The sequence below is a fragment of the Neomonachus schauinslandi genome, chromosome 7, assembly GCF_002201575.2.
Source record: "Neomonachus schauinslandi chromosome 7, ASM220157v2, whole genome shotgun sequence".
Classification (NCBI taxonomy): Eukaryota; Metazoa; Chordata; class Mammalia; order Carnivora; family Phocidae; genus Neomonachus; species Neomonachus schauinslandi.
Genome location: NC_058409.1, coordinates 43223442 through 43251383, shown reverse-complemented (window position 1 = coordinate 43251383; position 27942 = coordinate 43223442). Strand labels below are relative to the sequence as shown.

The 27942-nt window shown below is 38.1% G+C and overlaps 1 protein-coding gene and 1 pseudogene across 1 annotated transcript in view; both read right to left on the bottom strand.

The window, feature by feature from the left end:
• Positions 1-27942, bottom strand: part of NDUFAF2 (NADH:ubiquinone oxidoreductase complex assembly factor 2) — a 145628-nt gene that overhangs the window by 68682 nt on the left and 49004 nt on the right. The gene's annotated exons all lie outside the window — the stretch shown is intronic.
• LOC110591173 lies at positions 146-21769 on the bottom strand (annotated as a pseudogene).

The following is a 27942-nucleotide window of genomic DNA, read 5'->3' as shown; positions in this document are numbered from 1 at the left end:
ACTTTTATGGTTAGGTTGACAAATATTGTTATGTTTTTTACCACAACAGAAATTTTGTTTGGAAGTTGACTTCTGCTGATAAAGTACAAGCGGGAAGGGCAGAGGGATTTGAGCCAGGTGGTCAGGCGACCTACCACACCAGGGCCTACTGTCGCTGCTGCTTGCTGGCCGCCTTGCTGGCAAGGTCCTTGGCCTTCTCCTTTGCCATCCCTTGGCTTCCTTGGCTTTCTCAACAAGGGTCTTGGAAGGGGCCTCCCCTTGCAGCTTGGTCAAGATGTATTCAAAGCCCTTCACAGTCTTGGTCAAAGTGCTTGGGAACAGGGTGAGGCCAAATTCCCGGACAGCTCTGGAGACACCAAATAAGCTAGAGGAGACCCCGGCTTCCTGGCGGATTTCGGTCCAGCCCCTGTTCTCAGAGTTCATACAGTAAACACATCGTTCCTCCACCACCGTCAGCTGGGCATGGTTGATGTTCCAGGTGAAGGTGGTCATGGTCTGGTTCTACGGGTCCACAACAGAATCCTCTAAGATGTACACTACACTGACCAAGCAACGTTGGCAGGAAACCGTCGCTGGGCCCTTGAAGGGTACCCTGTTGGTGTCGGTCAGGAGACCCTGCGACAGGAGGTCCTGGTCAGGGGTCACCTCCTGGTACACCATGTCTTCCCCCAAGACGTGTCTGCTATCGGGATTTGGGCACCGCTGCCACAAGGCAGCAGACACGTGGTCCCAGGAACTCCAGAGCACACTCTGGCCCAGGAAATACTTCACCGCCAGCAAGGCGCCTCAGCACCCATGCATCAGCATGGGGGTGCAGAGGCCGGGCAGGGGCTCGGGGCAAGTCCACCAGGCCCGCAGCTCATTCCCCTCAGCTCCGCACCCACGCGGCTGCCACCGCCCTGAGGCGCTGTCTGCCACAACTGAACATTTTTAGAACTGTTTTTTAAAAACATCAATTGATTTTACTACTGGCTCCCTCCTCAACAATGCCAACCTTTTAACAACAAAAATATACTAATGTTCCTCTGATTTGTTCCTTTTATTTTAATGCTTACACCATCATTCTTATCCAGGCTCCTCTTATTTCATGCTCATATTAACTGAAAATTCTTTCCAACCATACTGTATTCTGGTGTCTATTATTTATTGTTCAGAAGTCCTTTCTTTAGGGAACCATTCACTTATTTCTTTCTTTTGATCCTGCTCTGTCCATTGAAGTTGGCGTGGGGGGAGGCTATTACCCCTCTATCTAGAGGTGGGATTGTGAACTAAATTTGGCCATAGTATTACAAACCTTTAGCCACAAAAACTATTTCAGGGATGGGCACATGACACAGCTGGGCCAATCAGCATTTCCTTAGCTATTTTGCTGGAGGTCCACGAAAGACTCTTAACCTCTATAATCACAACTTATAAAGATCACACAGACCTGAAACTGCTGGGGCCATCTATCTTACACTGTGGAGAAAACCTATCTATGAGTGAAGCTAATAGAGTCCTGTGATAGAGAAAACCTAGCCTCATGATATTGAGCACTTGAATCTAATTCAATTTCTGTTCAGTTATATTTTCTAAAATATTCTATTAGTTAGGGTAGGCTAAACTGTGGTAGCAAATGGACTCTAAAAATAAAGTAGCTTAAATAAGTATATCTCTTTCTTATGGAACTGTCCTGGGTGGATGCTCAAGTAGGCCAGCTCTTCCCACAAAGTCATTTAAGGATCCAGCCATCTTCAACACATGATTTCCAAGGTTTCCCAGAGCACTGCCTTTTCATTCAGCCAGAAAGAAGAAAGAGCACTGAGAAACAAAAGGAGATTGTACTGGTGAGGCCAGGGAGTGACTCACCTCACTTCCGGTGACAATGCACTAGAGAAAACGTGGTCATATAGCCACACCTAATTTTAAAGGAAACTGGTAAAGGCAATCTACCTATGTGTCCAGGAAGGAGATAGTGGATTTTGGTGGAAAGCTAGTGGTCTTTACAAATATACTCCTGGAAAATCTAAATCAACAAAGATACTGAATACCAGGCCATCTCATATTGGCCCCAGAAAGACTGCTACTGAATTTAAAAATCTGGTAAAATATTATTACCCATATTTTAGTGCTATCATAAAAAATACTCCAGAAAGAAACATAATAAATCTATCAAAAGATGTTGTCAAGGATACTTGTTCATTACATTGCATAAAGTCTAATCATAAAAACCATGGGAAAACTCACATCAAATCTCAGTACTAAGAATAATAGAAAAATAACAAATATCATTTTTCTCTTATAGGACTAAGAAAGATTAGCAACACTGACCCGAGGGTGCAAGAAAATTAACAGGTTCTTATGCTGTTGGGAATGTAAATTAGCCAGTATGAATTATGTTACCAAGTGTTTCCTTTTCTGAACTACTGAGAAGTTAGAGTGTGGCCAAAAATGATCTCTAGTGGGGTATTTACATGAGGTTTTTGTACTATCTTTATTCGTTGATCATTTTTTTAATAAGAAATGTGTATTTTTTTCAGAATAAAAGTAAAATGAGGTTATGTTTATTTTTGGAAGACAAAAAATAGTCTTATTCCTTCAAAATAGTTGTTTAGATGACCGATCTCATAGCCATGGTGAAGTTCTGACCAGAAGGCTGTCCCTTTTTGAGTTGGTTGCTACAAAGCCCAGAGATGCACTGGCAGTCCACTCTGAGAAAATGTGCAGGTAACTGGAGTTTACATTACAGCCTCATATCTGGCTCCACTTTTCCCTCACCCTGATTTTACTTTCTCCCTTCAGTGCAATTTTATACCTCTATCTTCGAGTCTTCAATCTCATATCTCTTCTAGAAGAAGGAAGAGAATGACTTTATGGCACAGTTTTATTGTATCACAACTCTATCACTCTTCCTATAGAAATCTTAAAATTCCACAATGCATATATTTTTCTTAAAAAGAAAATCCAAAATTTTCACCTTAGTGTTTACTCATTTAAAAAAATACAAAATTTTAAAATACATTTTAAAAATACAATGAATATTTATTTATATAAACACATATATACACACATACATTGAATTCCTAGGTCTAACACTGTTCTGTATATGGAAGAAAGAAAGAAGGCTCACGTTACTCACAGTCTGGTTCAATGATCCCAGTATTTTTTTTTTCAGGATAACACACATCAGAAAACCTAATGGCCTCACGTTCCCAGAGGCCTACCAAGACGTATGCTATGTACAACTTGCAGCATGATAGCAACAACTTTGTCTCTTATCTGAGACATAATGGTGGTGTCAGGGATCAGATGGTTAAGAATACAGATTCGCTATAATACAGAGAGATAAGTGTAAGAGAGAAAATGCTATCTGCTATGATACCACACAGAAAAAAATAAGGAACCTGGAATTGTGGAGTATAAAGAAATGGGAAACTTTCTGTAAGAGATATTCATCAAATAGGAGTCAGGCAGACACAAAGGAGGAGGGAAACAGATTTCAAGGACCATTCCAGAAAATGGAAAATTACAAAGACAATTGGATTTTACAAAGAGAAGATGGTGAAAATATTTCTGAATAGAAATTACTTGAATAGATGCTACTTTAAACAGGATGTCATCTTTTCGGCACCACTGAAAAATCAGCTAATCCATACAACAGCATTTTTAGATATATGAAGCTGATTGCTTTGAAAAGCAAAATACTTCCAGTATGACCATTTTAATAAAAATAATTTTAAAATAATTCAGGGTTTTTTTCCTGCCTTAGTAAATTAAACACCCTTTGTGTACTCACTTTATCTTTGGATCTCATGCTAATTACAAATAAGTAACATAGTATGCTATACTTTACCATAAGTAGGTCCTACTGGGATTGGCTTTTTTTTTTTTTTTTAAAGATTTTTATTTGTTTATTTAACAGAGATAGAGAGCACAAGTAGGCAGAGAGGCAGGCAGAGGGAGAGGGAGAAGCAGGCTCTCTGCTGAGCAGGGAGCCCGATGCGGGGCTCGATCCCAGGACCCTGGGATCATGACCTGAGCCAAAGGCAGACGCTTAACCAACTGAGCTGCCCAGGCACCTGGCTTTTTGACTTTTAAATGATCTCACTACAGCACAACAACTCAGTTATTTCCTTTTTTTTTTTTTTTTAAGATTTTATTTATTTATTTGTCAGAGAAAGACACAGTGAGAGAGGGAACACAGGCAGGGGGAGTGGGAGAGGGAGAAGCAGGCTCCCCGCCGAGCAGGGAGCCTGATGCGGGGCTCGATCCCAGGACCCAGGGATCATGACCTGAGCCAAAGGCAGATGCCTAACGACTGAGCCACCCAGGCACCCCAACTCAGTTATTTCTTATTACCAGTGTTACTGCTTCTAATTACTGTCTATCAGCTTTTTTCTAACCTTTTATGTAGAAAATTAGAAGGGAAATTGGCAGAGGAAGAAATATTATTGAGCTTGCTACATCCCTAACCTATTTTTGTACATTACACCAAGTCAGTAGTTCTGGTGTGAGGATAGCTGTATTCTGTACAACGTTCAAAGTACATAAATTTTGTGATTTATTTTTTTCACACTACTTTGAAAGAGATTTTGTTGGATTTTGTTTCAGTCAATTCGTAGGCAAATTTTCCTGACTTCTTAAGCTGTCATAAGCCTTACTCAAGGCCTATCATTTGGGGCACAGTGAAGTAGAAACAGTCAACTGGCATAAGTTTTAAAATTTAGACTTTTGCTATAATCTCTGAAAGATACTAGACATTTAATCATAATTCTCCCTTCATCAAACTTTAATTTAAAAGGTACTACTCTACCTCAGACCCCCTAGGATAGCTCCTATTAAACCCCCCCTCCAAAACCCCAAATCAGACAAGTGTTGGCAAGATGTGGACACATTAGAACCCTTGCAGCACTGTTTGCAGGAATGTAAAATGGTGCAGCTGCTATGGAAAACAAGATGGTGCTCTTCAAAATAATCAAAAATAGAATTATTATATGATCAAGCAATTCCACTTCTGGGCATATAACCAGAAGAACTGAAAGCAGGGTCTCAAAGAGAGAGGAGTACACCCATGTTCACAGTAGCATTACTCACAACATCCAAAAGGTAGAAATGACCCAAATGTCCACTGATAGATAAATGGATAAACAAAATGTGGCATATAGATAAAACGGGATATTATTTAGACTTAAACATGAAAGAAATTCTGACACACCTTATAACATGGAAGAACCGTGAACGTAATGCTAAGTGAAATAAGCCAGTCAAAGAAAGACAAAAAGACAGATACTATATGATTCCACTTACATGAGTTACCCACAGAAGTCAAATTCATAGAATTAGGAAATAAAATGATGGTTGCCAGGGGCTGAGGGAGGAGGGGGGAACCGAAAGTTGCTGAGTTTCAGTCTTCCAAGATGAAAAGAGTTCTGGGGATTGAGGTGCACAGTAAGGTGAATGTACTTAATTCTACCGAAATGTGTACTTAAAAAATGGTTAAGAAGGTAAATTTATGCTATGTGTTATTTACTATATATCATATATATATATAAAATTTATAGATTTTATAAACTTGGGAGATCCCACCACAGTTTTTTTAAAGATATTATTTATTTATTTATTTTATAGTGGGGGGTGTGGGCGGAGAGCAGATGGGAAGAGAGCAGAGATGGAGGGAGAGGGACAAGCAGACTCCACACTGAGCACAGAGCCCAACACAGGGCTCCATCTCATGACCCCAAGATCGTGACCTGAGCTGAAATCAAGAGTCTGACACTTAACTGACTGAGCCACCCAAGTGCTCTCTCCTTAACACTCTTAAAATTATTCTTTCACCACTCATTCAAAGACATTATGCATTAGGTTAAAAAAAATGTCCTCATAAAATGTTGTGGAACTAGACAAGGGTGAGGATTGCACAAAAACGTTAATGTACCGAATGCCACCGTATTGTATACTTTAAATTGGTTAATTTAAAAAAAAATTTTTTTTTAAAGATTTTATTTATTTTATTTGAGAGAGAGAATGAGATAGAGAGAGCATGAGAGGGGGGAGGGTCAGAGGGAGAAGCAGACTCCCTGCTGAGCAGGGAGCCCGATGCGGGACTCGATCCCAGGACTCCAGGATCATGACCTGAGCCGAAGGCAGTCGCTTAACCAACTGAGCCACCCAGGCGCCCTAAATTGGTTAATTTTATGTTATGTGATTTTTACCCCAATTAACAAAAAAAATCCTCATATACATTTGGGATTTAAAGATTCCCGAGGCCAAGGGCTACAGCATGAAGTGTTGTGGCTAGTCTCAGCCACTGACTGCATTAAAACCTCACACAAGTCTGGCAACATAAGAAGGAATAAAATACTACAGTAATTCCTTAAATGTGGTACTGCAAGAAAAGTACTTTATGGTAACAGTGAGGCAGGAGATAATGTGAACGGATATACTTTACCACCACCAGCACCATAGACTAAAACGATAATATAAAAGGCAACAAGCCTGTGATTCGGGGCTCCTCTAACCTGGCAAACAATTAATTTACCAGGCCTGCAAAATCAAAGAGATTAAAGAGATAGTGGAATCAGACCTCGGAAAGCCCAAGAATGCCAAGACAAGGTACTTGGACTTTTTCCTTGGCACAATAGGGAGTCGCTGGCAAGTTTCATAAAGCAGGACACTAACAGGTTCAAAGCTGTGTTTTAAAAGAAACACTTTGGTGACCACTTTGAGGATGAATTGAAAGACAAGACTGGAATACCAGACTACCACAATAATCCAGAGAGAGGTTTATAAGGTGGAATAGGCCAAACTTTGGGATCAAAGAGATACAGGGTTTAAGGCATGGTACTAGGGGCTTTTCTTAAGTTGTTCCTTTTAATCTCCACTTTGAAGCCTAATATTATTTTTTGCATTTTACAGAAGAAGAAACAGAGGCTTGTCCCAAAATAAACTTGGATGAAGGTCACACAATTAGTTGGCAGAGAAACTGGAATTTTAATTTCAGTCTATACGACATCAAAGCCTGTGCATGTACATTTTTTACTACCCTGTGGTGTCAACCAATATATAACCAAAATAGTTAAACTGCTTTATATAACAAAAATGTAAGTCTGAGGTGGGAGATAGGCTAGATGGGGGAGAGGCACTTGTTGTGATGAGTACTGGGTGTTCTATGTAAGTGACGAATTACTGAATACTACTCCAGAAACCACAAGTTTGGGTACACTGAATACTTCTCATCAACAGCACAGTTAGCCCTCATGGAAGATAAAAATCCATGTTTTATTCCTTAAGTAACTTTTTAGTACTTAATGAGATCCTAAATTATATGCACTAAACCAATTTTTATCTGGAAGTAATTTTTTTTTTAAATATGGTCTTATTAAAAGAAACTCTTTACACCAAGTAAGGTTGAGCTCATAAAAAAATTACTATGTCCTCTCGTAATCTATTTATACCATTTTAATAAAAGGTTACATGAATATATTGACTCAGATAGCATATAATTAGAGGCCGTAATCCACAGGGATATATTTGATCTTTAAAGCTGCACATTACAATACTTTCTCTCTCTATATATATGTAATATATATAACATGTATATATACTTATATATAACATATATAACATTTAACATATATATGTTATATTATACACACACACACATACGTACACATATTACAAAGAATACAAAACTCTGATATAAATACAAAAACTTGGGAGATTAATGTATATTGGTTTTTAATATACCTTGGCTTCCACAGAGAGATGATAGGGATGGTTTTGCTATGTATGTTGTGTGACAAACAACTTGTCACAACCACAAAGCCCAACAAAATGGCCCTAATTGTGAGTGTTCTTCTGCCACCACTCACTTCTCAAATCACCAATTTTAATGCACTGTGGTCAAACTTTGGTGTTCTTACAGTGTCAAAGATAATATTTTGCACTGCCTGATTGCTTCTAGCAAAAAGATGAGAGTAATGTCTAAATTACAAAGAAGAATGAGGAATGACACTTCTCTATTATAATCTCATCAAGGAAAGAAAAAACAAAGGTTATGTGGAAAATTCTTATTGAGGGGTTAGGATTAAGATCAATTTAGCTGAGATTGGGAAATACGATGATCAGCTCAGGTATAATGGCTTCAAGAGAGTTAGTTGCCTAGGAGATAGCTTTTACAACTCTAACCTCTCAGTGCAAATTATTAAGCATTTCCATTACCCCTATCCTTAGGCAAACTTGCTTATTCAACAAGGATCTTAATTTTATAACTCTAATGCCTCATTCTTCACTTCACATAAAAACAAGAACAGTCCATGCCTTTGAAACTATTCGAGGTAACCTGATTAAAGATCCACGTTTTAAACTCAATCTCCTTTTCAAAAAGTTTAATCTGAGTAAGCACCAACCCCGGGATACAAAAATAATTTGACAACTGAGTTATATGCCAAGAAATGATATGAATATTTATCTGTTTTTTTCTTGATTTAAAATGGATAAGCAAGCAAACATATCTTCTCAGTGAAAGCCTTACCCAAATGTAGTTTTAATACTCTCCAAATTGCAAAAAGAAGAAAGAGGCAAGGGAATTAATTTTTTTTTGGGGGGGGGATGAATTTTTAAACTTTGTTCCAGTATATATTAGCACTTAAAAAAATTAGACACTGGGTCTTATTCAGAGACACACAAATTTGTGATATGAAAGAGAAATGAATACATTTGTAAAAAATAAGAAGGCAATTTTAAAGGGGAAAAATATGATAAGAAACAACACTCTTGATTTTTTTCACTTCGTGTTTAATAAATTGCTCTGGGAGTAAACTTTCTTTGTTCTTCTACTCTATCTGCCATGAAGGAAGGATGATAAAGTCACTGACACATGGCTAGAAAGGCTGACCTTTCATCGCAGGGACAGTATAAACCCTGAGCTGAAGGCCACTTAAGCTAATTCTAGGCATTCACAGCATCATCCAAACACTACATTTTACCTCTTCTATTCTTCCCAGTTTTAAATATCTCAGCAGGAAGCCCTACTGGATGAGATGTTACCCTGGGACAAGCTGGGTTGATTCATTTCTAGGTCGTATGCTCTGTGGCAGGTTATAATCCTACTGACAAAGATAAGATTCTCATATTTAAATAACATGAAACATCAGAGAGAAGAGAGGAATAGGTCTGTGCAACACTAAGGTCCACAGGCAGTGTTCACCTAGGGCAAACCATGAGGTGGTTCAGAAATGGCTGAGGTCAATCCTCACCTCCAACAGTTAAGGCACTGTCTTACTTCACAGGTCCCTACAAATAGGTAAGATTACCTTGGAATGCTCTGACACCAGCTAAGCGGAAAAGCAAATGTTGAATAAACTTCAGATTTTTTTTTACTGCATAGGCAATTAGTTAAGAGCACAGATTATGGAAAGAGACCCCCTGGCTCTGAAATTTACCGGCTTATATTCTTTAGTATTATGTAACTTCCTTGTACCCCACTTTCCCTACCTTTAAAATAGGGATAGTAAGATAAAATATGATCACTGGATAAAATTAATTACTACACGTAAACTGCTAATAATGCCTAGCACTAAGTATTACATGTGTTAGCTATTACTATTGTTATAAATTATTCTGTTGGTTGATTATCATTTAAAAATTATACTACAAACTAAACAAAATATTTAATACTGAACTTAAAGAGAGAACACTCAGGTTATCCCATGAGGACTCAGCAATACAGAGATTTGTACAGTGCTCTCCTAGGGTGCTATGAGGCTGGTGGTAGTAGAAGGGACATCATACGTCAGGTTTTGATCACAGAGTGTAAGTTTATGTTTCAGAACTGGCAGTTCTGCTGCTAACAGGGAAGGGTGGGCAAAGGCAAGTCCTGCGACTCAACGTTCAGATTAGCCTGGCACCCTGCACTGCAGCCATACTTCTGCCTGAAAGCTCTAGGGACTTCAGGATCAAAGGAACAGCTCAAAACAGTTGGTAGAAAGGTCAAAGGGGAAATAACTGTGGAGGTGGGGAGAGGGAAATGAATGCAACTTAGGGCTAATTAACTTTGGCAGCACTATTACCTTCCCAAGCATGGGAGTCCTCTCCTGCCTGGGGTGCAATTAAAGTGCAAAGCAGAATAGAGAAGACCATCAATGTTGTCCACCCTCGATGACCAAAGCATGGGCCAAGAGTGAATGGTGTATTCTGCCAGACATGCTGAAGGGATGCTCACTTCACTTTGGTTTTATAAACTACTTAGCCACAAGGTGATCTTGAATTGTGGTAAATTCTGGTTCCTTCACAAAACACACATCCACATTGTGTCTTTCAGAAGAGATGCTATGATAGGTAAGAAAATAAATAGCAAAATGGTATCAGAGACTATGGTTAAATAGCAAGTGTGAGAAGTCATAATGTGCAGAGGAACCCACAAAACAGTCCCTGACACCAGGAAAAAGCAAACCTTATATTCTTGGGATACTTTATTTGAACTTTAATATTCAGATATAAAGTGACATGAATGGATTATAAAAATAATCCTGGATTGGGAAAGGCCTTTGTTGTTGTTGTTGTTAGATTTTATTTATTTATTTGTCAGAGAGAGAGTGAGAACGAGCACAAGCAGGGGGAAGGGCAGGCAGAGGGAGAAGCAGGCTCCCTGCCGAGGAGGGAGCCCGATGCGGGACTCAATCCCAGGACCCTGGGATCATGACCTGAGCTGAAGGCAGACGCTTAACCAGCTGAGCCACCCAGATGCCCCTGGAAAGGCCTTTCTATAGATGACAGGAAACCCAGAAACTTTTTTTTTTTTTAAGATTTTATTTATTTATTTGACAGAGAGAGACACAGCGAGAGAGGGAACATAAGCAGGGGGGGTGGGGGAGGGAGAAACAGGCTTCCCGCCGAGCAGGGAGCCCGATGTGGGACTCGATCCCAGGATCCTGGGATCATGACCTGAGCCGAAGGCAGACGCTTAACGACTGAGCCACCCAGGCGCCCAGGAAACCCAGAAACTTTAAAGAAAAGGGTTGTATAATTTACTTCATAAAAATAAAATCTGGGGGAGCAAAAATATACCATTAAACAAAGTCAAAAGACAAAGTGAAAAAACTGCAGAAAAAAAAGATGTTTAACCAAATGAAAAGCAAAGGGCTGAATGTTCCTAATATACAAATAGGTTGAATAAAAAGAGAGAACTGATAAAACAATGGATGAAGGATATTAATAGTTTTTGTATTGGAGAGAAATATATAAACAGGAAAAAAAAGATGCACAACCTCACTAATAATTAAAGAAATGTAGATTAAAAAGACATTCTCACTTGTTAGATAAAAATACAGACAGCAGCACAAACAGAGAAAAACAGGCAATAATCCTGTGGTAGAGATTCCTATCTTCACCCATATCAAGTGCTCCTTGAAGATTGGGCCTCTGGCAATGGGCTGTGAGCTGAAGTAACACATCTCACTGCTATTCCAAAAAATGTCATTGCTAGTAAAAATAAGCTCTAAAGCTCTTAGCCTCTATCAAATTATCTGAAGAGGCCACACACTGCTGCTACAACACGGTGGAATCTCTCCATCAGTCTGAAACTGTCAACACCCCCACCCTTAACCTGGAGTAGGCAAGTGAGAAAGAAACTTGTCATGTTAATCCACGGAATTTCATGGTTATTTTGCTGTCACAGTCCAGCTACCCATCCTGACTCATAAACATACTCCTAACTGCAAAGTGGTTATTTCAGGGAGGGTGAGTAAGTATTATGGTGGACTTTTGCTGTCTATATGAAATATTTCTATAATTTTGTATTGCTTTTGTAATTTGGAAAAAATTAAAAGGTAAAAAAAAGGAATAAAATGCTGACATCCAAATTATAAACACTGTTAACAATTTCCCCAGATTTACACTACTAGAGTTGCAGAAATATTTCTTATTTAGGTTAATACATCTGTCTCTAAAAGATTACCAACAAGGAAGCCATACTCCTATTCATAAATGGATACCAATTTTGAATTTATTACCAATACTCAGGCCCAAAAGAACATTATTTCCACAGAATACATAGGAAAGGATACAGGAATAATGTTAAAAGATCAAAAAGAAAGGCCATATGTTTCAAAAGACAAGAAGATACTTTCATAAGGAAAATGAGTTCAGATAAAAAAGTATCCAGGAGCACCTGGGTGGCTTAGTCGGTTGAGCGTCTGCCTTGGGCCCAGGTCATGATCCTGGGGTCCTGAGATCGAGTCCCACATTGGGCTCCTTATTCAGTTGGGAGTCTGCTTCTCCCCCTCCCTCTGCTTGCTGCTCCCCCTGCTTGTGCTCTCCCTCTCTCTCTCTGTCAAATAAATAGAATCTTAGAAAAAAAGTACCCAAATTGCTGGTAGTAATCAAAATCACTATCCTAAAAAGTAAAAAGCTCTACAACCATCCTCCTAAGGTTATCCTAGGGCCAATCTAGCTTCTATCAATTTCATTTTTCTGAACACAATAATGGAAGTAAAATTAAACCTAAAGCATATTTCAAGGAATGCCCTGGGAGGGACAAGGTTCCAGGGAAGCCCCTTCCTTCTTCCATCAAACCCTGCAATTCAACCTAAAGAGCTTCATTTTTAGGTTTTTGCCACTGCTACTGTTGCATGAGATTTATTTTTTTTATTTTTTAGATTTATTTATTTTAGAGAGAGAAAGAGTGCAAGCAGGGGGTGGGGCAGAGGGAGAGAGAATCCTGAAGCAGGCTCCCCACTGAGCACAGAGCCCTAAGATACAGGCTTTATCCCAGGACCCTGAGATCATGACCTGAGCCGAAATTGAGTTGGCCACTCAAATGACTGAGCTACCCAGGCGCCCCCATATGAGATTTTGTGTGAAGAAATGACCTGGAGCTAAAAGATAGAAAATCCTTCATCTAAAATTGTAATTGTAGAAAGATACAGAAATATAATATTAAAGCCCATGAAAGAAAGAAGTTACTACATTAGGGTGCCTGCCTTTTGAATACCAAGTGGTTAAACTCTAGAAAAGGACTCTAATCACTGCAAAGCGTACATCACTGTAAAAGGTCAAACAAATAAATACATGAGCATACTACATAAGACATATCTGCATCCAAGCTTCTGAAATGGGATGGTATACCTGAGGCAAGGTCATCTCATCTAAAAGCATATCCCACTAGTTCTTTACAACAGGGAAATCTAGAAGTTTTATGGCTCAATTCATCTGCACTGGGGGTAGAAAGTCAGATTTACAGGTGAACTCAGCAAGAGTAGAACTCAAGGACAGATGGTGGGAAGAGAAAGACTGCCAGGAGGTCTTGTGTTTCAGACAGGAAAGGGTTACATAGGAGGTATATTTCATCAAGTCTCACAGTAAAATGGATCCCGTTGTGGAAAGATAGCCTCACGGAACAGATGAACAAGCCTTCTGGAATAAAACTGCAAGCTAGTTTTGCTGCCCTGTAGGGAAGGGATCTACTTAGAATACATCCTGCCCAGTGGCAGAGAAGCAAGTTTAAATGATTGGTAGTTTTCAGTAGTTTGACAAAGTTATCCCAAATGCTAATAAAATTGTAAAAATCATAACCAGAGCTAGTCACACCAATTTAGAGCATTCATTTTCATACCTGAACTTGGGTTTTTACAAAGGACACTGATACAATGAAGAACAACTGGAGAAAGGATGATACAAAATTTAGAAAATACAACTTCAGAAAACTTTGGAGAACCACAGAGTTAATTTACTGATTGGAAGACTCTGGAAGGAAATTAGAGTCATACCACGATTCAAAGAGACAATACATAGAATCCTTTTGTAAAATGAGTAATATTTTTGTAATGTAACTAGTGTAGACTTTTAGTGTAGACTTTTAGAAGGCTGTCACTTTGTCCTTAAACTTTTTTTTGGTAGCTTCAGCAATGTCTACTGTGGCAATTTACACATAACAGTTGTTCTACATATTTTCTTGATTAATTCATATCAATCCCCAAATGTAACTGTTTTTAAAGTTGGTTTCCACTTGCTGAGTTTTTCTTAAAGCAGAATTCACTAGCATACTTTTAAAAACAAAATATTCTTCCTATCTCTCTCTCTCTAGCTGGCACATTCATATGGTTCAAACATAAAGCATAAAATGGTATAAAGTGAAAAATCTCCTTCCCATGCCTATTATGCCCATGCTGAGTTCCTATCCCTGCACACACATACAACTGCCAACCCTTCTTTATTAGTTTATCGTTCCAGAAACTATTATGCACAAAGAAGTCAACATATATGTATATTATACACATACACACAGACATATAATTTCCCCCCTTGTTTATCCACAAATAGCTTACTCTACAAACTGTTCTGCAATTTTCCTTTGTATTTAGTAATATATATTAGATTTTTTCCTATTAATACATAAAGCAAATCCTCATTATTTTTTACAGATGCATCTATTGTGTGTATGTACCATCATTCCATAACTGGTCCTCTAATAATGAGCACTTGGGAGTTAAGAGAAATTTAAATCACAATCATGGAATTATTAGTTTCTAAAGGACTAACAAATTTCAAACAAAAGATAGTCTACTATTGCTAAAATAGTGCTATTAAGGTTACTGGTATCATTTGGGGTATCTAGAATAATAGTTAAGTCTAAAAGTCCAAAAACAGGGGCACCTGGGTGGCTCAGTTGGGTAAGCCCAACTCTTGGTTTCGCTCAGGTCATGATCTCAGGGTCCTTGGATTGAGCCCCCTGTCGGGCTCTGTGCTCAGTGCAGAGGCGGCTTGAGATTCTCTATCTTCCTCCCCCTCTGCCCTTTCCCCCATCACTCTCTCTCTCTCTCTTTCTCTCCTTACCCCCCAGTGCTCACCCTTCCCCCCCAGCATGCACTTGCTCTCGCTCTCTCTCCCTCAAATGAATAAATAAAATCTTTTTTAAAAAAGTCCAGATACATTTCCAAAAAAAGATTTCAGCACATTAGTGACAATCTACTTGCTCATACCTGGCTTTTTAATTGAGTTTATTATGGATAATTTTACCCATGTGATTTACTCGTCTGATATGTCAGGAAAATTGTCAGGCTTCAAGAAGCATATGTGGTTTGCCCATGGCTGCCACAGGGATTTTAATTTTGATTCATGGCATGTGAAAAAAAAAATCACTGGAAAGCAGACAGAAAATAATTACCAAGTAGCCTTTAAAATCGTCAATTTCCTCTAGCAAACACTGTGAACAAATGTCTGGAAAGAATGTCCTCTACTAACTAAAAGCAATGATTCTTTCCTCCTTATTAGTAGAAGATAATCTGCATGTCTGCCCACGGATATATAAAGACTTAACCATTACAAATGATCTTTATTAACCTGGTTGGATAAACTAAAATGAGCTTATAATTCATAATTCATTAGTTTATGTACTAAAAAGAGTCATACATTTAAGTCTTCACCAAGTTTTAAATTTGGCATTCTCTTAATCTGGTACTGGTCCATTTCCTGTAATGAGTTAAATAATTAGTATTTCTTACCAACAGTCTATGAAGGGTGAGAATTTCATATACAAAGACTGGGAATCTTTATATATTAAAATTCATGAAAAAAATTGGGAAAGATGAAAACAGTCTACAAGGATCTCAAATAGCCAGTAGTGCTTTTATTGGCAATATTTCAACTTGTGGGTAAAGAAATATTCAAAGGGACAATTTAAAACTACTTCTAATTAAAGAGAGATAAAAATACTAGTAAATGGAGAGTATATTTAAACTGAGACATAAGAATACCATTTAATGATCATTTTTCATATTTCTGAAATTTAGGCTATAATCAATCTTATACTTTTTAAGATTAAAAAATATAAATTTTTAAATATCCATTAGATGTTATTTTTTAATATCAATTCTTCATAAAACACCATGTTACTTTAAATTACATTTTTTTAGTCCTTTTACAAATATGTTAATCTTTATAAATGATCTGTGCTTTAGACAGAATTTTGAAACTTAAGCAATCATTTATTTTCAGCCGTGCTCTATAATGTCAGAGCAAAATTGTGACAAACTGAACATTCTATGGAGAATTCAGATGGGAAGCCCTTTAGAAATTTCATTTACTTTAAAACTCACTTCAGATCTTATCTTTCACACAAATGGGATACAAAAGTAGTAGTAATAGTCTAATATTACATTGTATGTTAACTGGAATTTATTTATTTATTTTTTAAAGATTTTATTTATTTACTCGACAGAGAGAGACACAGTGAGAGAGGGAAGACAAGCAGGGGGAGTGGGAGAGGCAGGCTTCCCGCGGAGCAGGGAGCCCGATGAGGGGCTCGATCCCAGGACCCTGGGATAATGATCTGAGCCGAAGGCAGACATTTAATGACTGAGCCACCCAGGCGCCCCTGTTAACTGGAATTTAAATAAAAACTTGAAAAAAATAAAACCTTTGTTTTATATATTATACAACACTAATAAACACATGCATTTAGATCTTGAATCACTTTTGTACTCAATAATTTTTGCCTTCAGGTATGTGTATGTGAGTATACACATATATCTATAATAGTTTTGTATTAATTGTGGCTTCATTTTTGTAAATGTTCATATAGAATATCAAACATTCATATCTCTCTGCTTTTATTTTAGCACTGATGTACAATATTGATTTCTTTTTTTTTTTTAAGATTTTATTTATTTATTTGAGAGAGAGAATGAGATAGAGCATGAGAGGGGGGAGGGTCAGAGGGAGAAGCAGACGCCCTGCCGAGCAGGGAGCCCGATGCGGGACTTGATCCCGGGACTCCAGGATCATGACCTGAGCCGAAGGCAGTCGCTTAACCAACTGAGCCACCCAGGCGCCCTACAATATTGATTTCTATGTCTTTTTTGAATGACACAGAATAACATCCAATGTTAAAAAAGTGATTTAAATTATTTAAATACACTATTACTAAGGGGCGCCTGGATGGCTTAGTCAGTTTAGCAGCTGACTCTTGGTTTCAACTCAGATCAAGGTTTCGGGGTCCTGGGATAGAGCCTTGTGTCATGCTCTGCGCACAGTGGGGAGTCTACTTGGGGATTCTCTTTCTCCCTCTCCCTCTGCCCTCCCCCCCCCCAACTCACGCATGCACTCTCTTACTAAAATAAATAAATAAATCCTTAAAAATGAATAAACAGATACAGTATTACTAATTTAAAAAAGTGGTAATGATAGTTAACATACCTTGCTAACTATTAAAACCTAAGCCTGGTAATTGTCTATAACCTTTCCATACAGAATATCCTAATGGTTATTTATATTCTAGTCTTCCTCAAATATGCAAATTTAATAAAAACTAACATGTTTGTTCATGAAGAACACGTCTGGGAACCTTAAAAAATAAGTATGTTCACAGTTTTTGATAATAAATATTTGGATGATACTGAATACTGTCCACTATGGATGAGTATGATGAGGTTCTGCCCCTGAGGACTTCACAGTTTAGTGGATAAAACAAATAATGTCAAAATAAGCTGTAGTAGATAAGTTTATGGAAGAATGTTTAGGAATACTAACTCTCTTGGTTCCTACGGCTGCCATCACCAAGTACCACAAATTGGGTAGCTTAAAACAACAGAAATTTATTCTCTCACAGTTCTAGAGGCTAGAAGTCCAAAATCAAGGTGTAAGCAGGGGGCCATGCTCCCTTGGATGACTCCAGGGGACAGCCTGTCTTTGCCCCTTCTAGTGGTGCTGGCAATCCTTGGCATTCCTGAGCTTGTAACTGCATCACTCCAATCTCTGCCTTCATCTTCATGTGGTTTTTTCCCTGTGTGTGACTCAGTGTGTCTTCTCCTCTTCTTATAAAGACACTAGTCATCGGATTTAGGGCCTATTCTAATCTAATAGGACCCTATCCTAGCTAATCATATATGCAAAGATCCTACTTCCAAAAGGTTCTGAGATTTGGGGCAGACATGAACTTTTGGGGGACCTATTCAACCAACCACATTGACCGTATATGAAGAAAAAAAGAAAAAAAAGCAAAGCAAAACAAACAAAACTTGTCAGACTGTGTAAACTTCAGGTTGAAGTGTTTCACAATTTGTGTTTCATTGTTAAGGCCAGAGGAAGAGCACAACTTAACTACTTCTTAAATGTTCTTGAAGTCTTCAGTTAGGGGTTGTACAAATCCTCAGTTCAACAACAGATCTGAAATGATTTAATAGAATATCCTCAAAATCCAAAAGAGTTAGCATGTCCTGATCTATATCAGTGGCTCTTCGAAATTTCACCCATGTATTATTAAAAATAACAAAATAAACTAAAGAGGACTGTTCCATCACTCCTGCTTGCAGTAGCATATCTCATCAGAATTAAGGGTAAGGTTAGTTTTCTCTCTGATGAGACATCAATGAGATGCTCTTTTCTTTTTATTAAAGAGTTATTCATACTTGTGAAAAACAAACAAACAAACATAGCTATAATCACCAAAACCAAAGATCAGTTATCCCATCACCTGAGGGCTTCTTAAAAGACACCAGAGGTCTCCCAAATCACAGTTTGACAATTAATGATCTGAGTTAATTGGCAAAACAGAGATTAAAAAGACATCTTTACTTACAGTGTTTACAAAACAGTATTTCTATGGCATAAAATGATAAAATTATTCACCAACACTTGGTTTAAAATTTGGCCTTAATTACTAATTTTGAGGAAGTAGATATATTTGTTTCAGTTTTAGGATTTAAAAAAAATATTTATGTCATAGCATTCACAGTTTCCAGTTCTTTTTGAGAAGAACTCTTATGCATTTGTTTCATGTGCTTTATAAAATGTCTGATAGATGTTATACCTTCTTCAAAAACCTGATTCTTTAGAAAATGAATTCTATAATATGCTTGCTACAAATATGGTCTCTTCTCATCTCTTTCTTCAACAGTAGCTTAAATAATGCAAGTACAAATGCCACTTCTTTAAATATCTGATGGGTCCTCAGCACCCTGGCATGTGGTAGCTTTGTCCCCAAGCTTTTTTTTTTTTTTTTTTGGCCTGTCAGCTGTGAGAAACAGTTTTCTACCAATTACTGTCACAATATGAATAAATTCAAAACTGAAAATATAAGCACTCAATATTTTCAGTACATTTATCCCCAAACTACATTAAAATAGGGATTTAGCATGTAAACAAGGAATTTAGAAAGTAATAAAGAAGCATCACACTATACTTTGTCTTCTATAAATAAAAACACAATATAAGAAGATAAAAAAGCATTCACACACAGAAGAGAAATGGGCAAATGACAGCAAGCATATGAAATGAAAAAAAAGTTACAGCTGCGATGAGAGTACCAATTAAGATATATGAGTCCCCAAAACAATGCTAGAGTTGTTGCTGAGTTTTTCCCTTTCGAAAGATTAATTTTTATTTAGCAAATATTTTTTAAAGGTTTATATAGTATTCCTCTCTTTGTCCAATACCAGTTTCCTTTAGGATGTGGCTCTAAATACCTATTACACCAGCAGCTAGTTGATAACATGATTTTGGTTTGAAGTATATTAACAACATATGATAAGAATGAGCAATGTTCTCTCTCTCTCTTTTTTTAAGATTTTATTTATTTATTTGAGAGAGAGAGTGTGTGCAAGAGAGAGAGCATGAGCGGGGTGAGGGGCAGAGGGAGAAGCAGACTGCCCGCTGAGCCCGATGCAGTGCTTGATCTGGGGACTCCACGATCATGACCTGAGCCAAAGGCAGACGCTTAACCGACTGAGCTACCCATGCACCCCAGAATGAGCAATGTTCTTAGGTAATTACTGTTAATACAACTTCGAATACATAAGAGGTTCTTACCCTAAACTGGTTCTGTGTCAAAATTCTTCTTTTTTGGGGGGGGAAGGGAGTGATAAAAATTCTAAATTTACAGGTATGATCAATAAACACACAGTGTGAACTTCCTACGTACATATAATCCCTGTGGTCTGGTCCATCAACCTCATTTGGCCAGAACTCTGCTCTCTGAATTACAATCAGTTTTGACACCCTGCTGATGATACTCAATTATTTCTAGGACACATTCTTTTTTTTTTTATTCTTATGTTAATCCCCATACATTACATCATTAGTTTTAGATGTAGTGTTCCATGATTCATTGTTTGTGCATAACACCCAGTGCTCCATGCAGAATGTGCCCTCCTCAATACCCACCACCAGGCTAACCCATGCTCCCACCCCCCTCCCCTCCAGAACCCTCAGTTTGTTTTTCAGAGTCCATCGTCTCTCATGGTTCGTCTACCCCTCCGATTTCCCCCGCTTCATTCTTCCCCTCCTGCTACCTTCTTCTTCTTCTTTTTTTTTTCTTAACATATATTGCATTATTTGTTTCAGAGGTACAGATCTGAGATTCAACAGTCTTGCACAATTCACAGCGCTTACCAGAGCACACATCCTCCCCAGTGTCTATCACCCAGTCACCCCATCCCTCCCACCCCACCCCCAACTCCAGCAACCCTCAGTTTGTTTCCTGCGATTAAGAATTAGGACACATTCTTTTAAACTCATTTCCAGACTAGGCATTAAGTTGCCTTGTGTGTACTGTCACTAAAACTTCTCAAATGCCTTTTTTATACCTTATTCTTAATGGTCTGTGTACATTATTAAGTACAGTTTAACAAAACACACAGAATGGGAATATCTGGGCCTAAAAGTCCTAGTTTGTGTCATTCATGACACTTGCCTCCCTTCCTCCCTCCTCTGCCTGACTTTCCCTTTCCCTCCTGCTTATCTCCCATATTCATTCAGTCACTAAGTCATTTCTTTCCTAATGCCCCTCTCAATTGTGCATTTTTTACAGCCCACTACCACCCCTGACTGCAGATCAGCAAGCACTACGTGCCTGTATTATTGCAGGGGCAGAAGCTTCTATATCATTCACTTCATCCAACTTCATCGGCACTCCAATCCATCACTGCCAGGCGAATATCGCTAAAATACCTTTTATTCATGTCATAACTCTTTTAGAACTATTCAAAGGCTTCCCATTACCTATGAAAGCATTTCCCAAATCACGGTTCCTAGAATACTAGAGTTTCACAAGATTTTAACATGTTTTAGGTGTTGTTGTTGTTGTTGTTTTTTTTAAGATTTTATTTGACAGAGAGACACAGCGAGAGAGGGAACACAAGCAGAGGGAGTGGGAGAGGGAGAAGCAGGCTTCCCGCCTAGCAGGGAGCCCGATGCGGGGCTCGATCCCAGGACCCTGGGATCACGACCTGAGCTGAAGGCAGACACTTAACGACTGAGCCACCCAGGCGCCCTGGTGGTGTTTTTTTTTTTAAAGGAAGAGGGTGGATTCTCTTGTCAAATGTAGCTTAACAGAAAAAGTGGTTTCTGTACAATAAGATTTTTCAGATCTATTAATATGTTAAGTACACGTTACACATATCCAAGGGTGGGAAAGTACACATCTCTTTTTTTTTTAAGATTTTATTTATTTATTTGAGAGAGCAAGAGAGAGCATGAGCTGGGGGGAGAGGCAGATGGAGAGGGAGAGGCAGACTCCTGGCTGAGCAGGGAGCTCGACGTGGGGCCCTGGGATCATGACCTGAGCTAAAGGCAGACGCTTAAATGATTTGATCCAACCCAGGCACCCTGGGAAAGTACACATTTCCTAAATTTATTTCACCGCAGAACCCTTTTACCACAAAACACCTTGTAACCTCTCCCAGAAAACTATGATGGTTTTAAAAAGCACAAATTCCTCAGTTTGCTCTTTATGTTTTTCTAAAGTCTGACCTCAAATTATTTCTAAACTTACCTCTAACTTTGTATGAATTGCCATTTTCAACTAGACTCTACACTCGCTGTACCCCAAGTTATGTTTATGTATCACTTTGTCCTCCTTCTTGTCTATAAAAACTCTGTCAACCTATTCATAGCCAAATTCTAGTTCCTTCAAAAGCCTTCCTCAACAATTCAAGAGCACAGTAATCTCTTCCTCTTCTGAACTACTCCACCAATGCCTCATCTAATGCTTGAAAACACATCTAAAGTCTTGCCTTTGAATTTAGTTTTTGTTTGTGATTTCTTCTCCCTTACTAGACAGCAAGGTCCTTGAACGAAAAGTATATACCCTATAGTACTCACATCTTTGCAATGAACAGGGCCTTGAAAATATTTGCCAAAGAGACAAATTTTTTGTAGGATAGTGTGCTTTTTACCCTCCAGATGTCTCCACCTTTCTGCTCTCTGCCCCAGAAAGCTGACCTCTATCAATTACATAAACAGGTTCCTTGCTTTCTGGCTTCCAGTAGGATTCAGATAATAATAGGGAATACCAATGGGAGACTAGAAAGAAGGAGAAGAATAAGGTCAGAGAACTTATTTTGCTGGCTCACACCTTGCAAAATCAAATAGGCTGTCTCCCTTAGCCAGAGGTCACAACTCAAGGTCTCAGAAACCACTTCTTTTCCTCACCCTTTCAGGCTTGGAGGTGGGAGACACTCTCCTGTTAGACCTCCAATATTGGACGTGTGGTTTCCTACACCCTGTGGTTTCCTCTGAGATCCTGCCCACAGGGACACATAGTGCCTTTATTACCTAATCTGAATATGCCATCTGTTTCTTACCTGAATTCTAACATACAGATGGTAGATTCAACTCATTTGGCTGTTTTAAAATATTATTAGTCTCATAATACTAAGAATAAGCAATGGATTTCTTTTGAGAATCTAAAACTAAAAACAAGCAGTAGTTTACAATGAGTCTTGGATTATGATCCATTTGAGAGAAGAAATCATGACTTATTCATCTTTCTACTACCCCTGTGCCTGGAAAAGTCACATGCACACTATTTGCAATAAACCTCTAATTGAATCTAATCATCTGTGGCAGACACAGTTACTGCTTACCAAGCATGCATGAGCTCCCCTACATTTCCCAGGATCCCTTGCAGTTAGGTGGCGGTCACATGACTGGCATCTGGTCAGTGGCATATGGGTGGAAGTGATATACGCCTCTTCCAGGTCTTGCCCTTAAAATTATCCCAAGTGACACCAGCTCTTTTTTCCCCTTGTCAACCTTGAAGATTTTTTCCAAGTGATGAAAATATAAATGAGAGTTACCTGATTTCAAGAAATCAACATTCATAATAAGCCACTGAGTTTTGTGGGTTACTTACTAATTACCTATTACAGAATCTAAGTATCTCCTACACATAACAATTTGCATTTTAAATAATACCTCTGATTTTTAACATCTATTTTGATATTGTAGCTTTCTTATGAAAAATTTCAGTATTTCAAGATACAGTAAAGACTAATAATAAGCTCTGGACTGTATAAGGAATGAAAATATATGCCTTAACAATAACATTATTGACTAACAGGGAAAAAAAAAAAACACCTAAAGGCATCCTTTTATTTAGTATTAAGTAAACCTAAGAATAAGATGACAATAAAATGAGGTGATGACGATCTGAGGAGTTCTACCTCCAGACAAGATGCCAGAAGCAGGCCCATGTCTTGCGCCTCTTGCTGTGGCAGTGAGGATGAGGAGAGAAGGGGCTGTTCTGTGGTTGAAAAAACAAGGTATAAAGAATGGTGTGTCCAGAAATTTGGGTCATTTTTAGATTTGCTGAGTATTTTATGTCCCCTCTTGCCCATGCTTTAGATTTTCAGCTTAAAATCACTTCTCTTCAAAAAATAAGAGCAAAAGAAAGGAATACAGCTGTCATACTCTGTCATCCACTAAAAATATACTGTCTTCTCAAGCAGTGGGTTAAGCTTTTGAGATTTTTAAAGATTTATTTATTTATTTGAGGTGGGGATAGAGGGACAGGAGAGTCTGAAACAGACTCTGCAGTGAGCACAGAGCCCGATGTGGGGCTCGATCTCACAACCCTGAGATCAAAACCGGAGCCGAAACCAAGAGTCAGATGTTTAACCAACTGTGCCACCCCAATCTTTTGAAATTTTTATGTTTCAAATATTTTTAGCCATTTTGTGGATATTTAATACTGATAATTTACTCTATGGCATATTATCAAATAAGAACATATTTGGTAGGGGCACCTGGGTGGCTCAGTCGTTAAGAGTCTGCCTTCAGCTCAGGTCATGATCCCAGGGGCCTGGGATCGAGCCCTGCATCGGGCTCCCTGCTCAGCGGGAAGCCTGCTTCTCCCGCTCCCATTCCCTCTGCTTGTGTTCCCTCTCTCGCTGTGTCTCTCTGTCAAATAAATAAAATCTTAAAAAAAAAAAAAGAACATATTTGATAAGTACAAATATTCACCTACTTAAGAAAAATCAAATAGATACACACACATACATTCCTACACAAAAGTAGACAGCCATTTTTGTATTATTTTAGAGTTTTAAAAATCTCATTTCTCCTTTTGAGATTTAGTCTTTTTAGTGTTATGTTGTACTGATTTAAGCAAGGTCCTTGGCTTTTTCTTCCATTCATACTTTAAATATGCCATTTTGTTAGAACTTGTTTTTAAATGCCTTAGACAATTATTATGTACATACTATGTCACAAAATTGGTATGTGTTTAATGACTATGTGGGAACACATCAGGCCCCCTATCTTGCTGCCATCATATTTCTTGTGGCTACACTTACAGATATTTTTCTGTACTTGCCCTTTCAAAACTCTAGTTACAGCACTCCTTATGACAGAGTTTCCATCTCTTCCTCATCAGGATCATTAACAGATACAGAGTCAGCACTGTTTTGTGTTGTTCTGTTGATTTTTCCATTCCCCTTGAAACAAACACCTATTTTTCCTGCAGAATTTTCTGAAGCTTCTACTTCTAATGTATAGGGTAGAATACACATGTAACTCACCAAATATGACTTTCCTTCACTATCATAAACTCTAAAATTATACATTGAATGCTCTAAAGCTTCTACTTTAGTAACAAATTTTCTCCTTGATGATCAGGATTAGGCCATGAACAGTAGAAGGCTCACTCTCCTTTTGATGTAACAAATGAGAACCTCAGCCACTGATTTATAACATGAAACAGGTGTCTGTATGTGTGTGTATATGTGCACTTATTTATTTATGTATAGTTTTTCCCTATATTAAATATAAAAACACTCTGTCTAATCTCTCCTTATTCCTTTTTTGCAAGAAGTTATAACTCCTTCTAAGGGGCCTTCTTGGTATAGTTCTGATATATATCTGCTCTGACTTTTAAAAATATATACAAACCCAAACACTTTCCAAGAAAGAAAGAATTTGGGACACCTGGGTGGCTCAGTCAGTTAAGCATCTGCCTTCAGCTCAGGTCATGATCCCAGAGTCCTGGGATTGAGCCCCGCATTGGGGCTTCTTGCTTGGCAGGAAGCTTGCCTGCCACTCCCCCTGCTTGTGCTCGCTCTCTCTCTCTCTGACAAATAAATAAATAAAATCTTAAAAAAAAAAAAGAAAGAATTCTATCTAACAAGGGTTTAAGATAATCATGGCCAGAACATGAATTTCTGTTAAACAAATATGGAAATAAACGTATTTGTATGTATAAAGGAATTTTCCATACTTATCATACAAGAAGTGTCCTACCTAGTTCTAGGTTTACTAATTGCAGGTCTCAGTATGAAATGTAAATAATTCTATGATAAAAACTAAATATCACAAAGTGGGTATTATATGGAATAATAAAAAACAGATTTATATCATGAGGGGCTATATATAATAAAGCCCCTATCTGAAATGATGCTTTTAATATTTTCCACGATACTATAACTTTATTATATACTGGCACAGAAAGATGACATTAAAAAATCTATACAACTACCTTCATACCGTAGAACCAGTAAGGTGAAAAAAGAAACCCTATATAAACCTGATTTCTTACAAGTTATCTATGTGAAAACATAATGGCAATTTGATGGATGCTGAAAGGCAAAGAACCTGCCATCCATGTCCATGACTGTCAAATGAGCTGAAGTGGCTAATAAGTATGATGGAGACTGTAAAGGGGCCGATAAAAAAACTAAGTTTAAAAGAGCAGCCAAAGGAACTAACCAGAAGAGCTGGTGGTGATATGGTAGGGCAGTCAGGGAAAGGAGCTAAGGAGACATAGAAATAGTAACACCTTAGGCAAAGAATAGTTGTAACTAAAGATGAAAGGGGTATTTGATAGAAGTACGTTCAGAGAAAATCTTAATATTCTAGTTAAATAAAAATTGCTTGGCCTTTTGCTACAACAAGAGACTTCATCAGTTATCTGGGGAATTAGAAGTAATCCTCAAATATGATTATAAGTATTAAAGAAAAAAAGGAAAAGAAAGAACAGGAAAACAGAAGAAAATAACTGTTAAACTATCTAGAGGTCATATAATATTCTTTACTTCTGAATTTTATCTCTTAGACTTTGAACAAAATAGACTGAGAAACACTTCAAACTTTGAAAATGCTAAGAAAGAAAACTTAGTTAAGGTAAAAAAAAAAAAACTAACTGGAAAACATAATCAATGATTTTACACATAAAAAATCTAAATTAAGAAGTTGATATCTTAAGAAGAAAAGTGGTCCAAACTAAATAGTAAGATTCAATAAAGGTTCTAAGAGCTGAGGTATGTTATGATAACAGAACTTGGAAGAGTTTGATTGCAGGCTTCAGTTTGTAAACCAAAATATGAATCTCTAACAGTAGAACAGCAGTACATACTCAGATCACATTAAGATGGTAAGAATGAATAAGATAGGGAATGGGAAAACAGGGAATAGGAAGGCGAAACAGAATTGGCTACTCTGTATAAAACAACTCCAGACTTAGTTTGAAGAGTTGATAAAGTTCCCTACTTGTCATTTCTATTCTGCCTATATTCTCAAAACTTTGTCAGAAGTCTCTTGGGTTAATCAATACACTCTTGCTCACTACCTATCAATAACAGTATGGCATATTCCTTAAGATTTCTATATATGCCACACTACTAAAACCAACTCCAACGACCCTCATGCTTGTCCTACATTAGAAACTTGAAATACCATCTGGCTCTTCACACTTGTGAAGAAATGAATAATCTTTGAGATTCACCATTTAAAGGCACGATCTCTGTCAAGCAGGGCTTAATCAGGATCACACTTTCCCTTTTCTCTAGAGACCAGCTGCTAATGCAGACTACATTTATGGTCACTCGGGCTCTTGCTGGGTCACCATAGCTCCCACCTCTCATAAAGAATAAATAATGTCAGAAACCCAGATATATTATAAACATTACCTTCTGGATTAGGTAGCTGTGAAAAGAAGATCCGCTGGCTGATAGCAAAGAGACATTTCAACATTAAGATTCTAAAATAGAGGGGGCACCTGGGTGGCTCAGATGGTTAAGCATCTGCCTTCGGCTCAGGTCATGGTCCCGGTGTCCTGGGATCGAGCCCCACATCGGGCTCCCTGCTCGGCGGGAAGCCTGCTTCTCCCTCTCCCTCTCCTCCTGCTTGTGTTCCCTCTCTCACTGTGTATCTCTCTGTCAAATAAGTAAATAAAATCTTTAAAAAAAAAAAAGATTCTAAAATAGAGACTGGTTGAGACTAGAGATGAATTTTGTTTACACTTTAAATCTGAAAATGGGAATATACTTTTATCTGGTTGTAACAAACAGCTTGGCAAATGACAAACAGCTTTCACCTTGCCTGACCTCTGCTCATTGCTGCACATTCACATACTAGGGTAAAAACACCTGCCCAGTAAAATGTCAACAATATTCCTTCAAAAGATTTCAGAGGACAGGCCTAAAGTATGTATATGATTTCAGATCCAGAAAAAAATTCATAGAAGCCAGCAACAATCTGACAAATACAACTGTGCCCTCATCATAGTGATGTGCAATACAAGAAAAATGCATCCTTAAAACCCAAAGAGAAATAGTATCAAAAAGAGTATGTTTGAGCTTTCAGGTAATACCTTTTATATGTAGTGAACTCTTATCTGCCCTGACAAAGATAAATCAATGGCACACGTAATTCAACATGCCTGGCAACCAAAATATCTTGTACATTTGGTTTTAA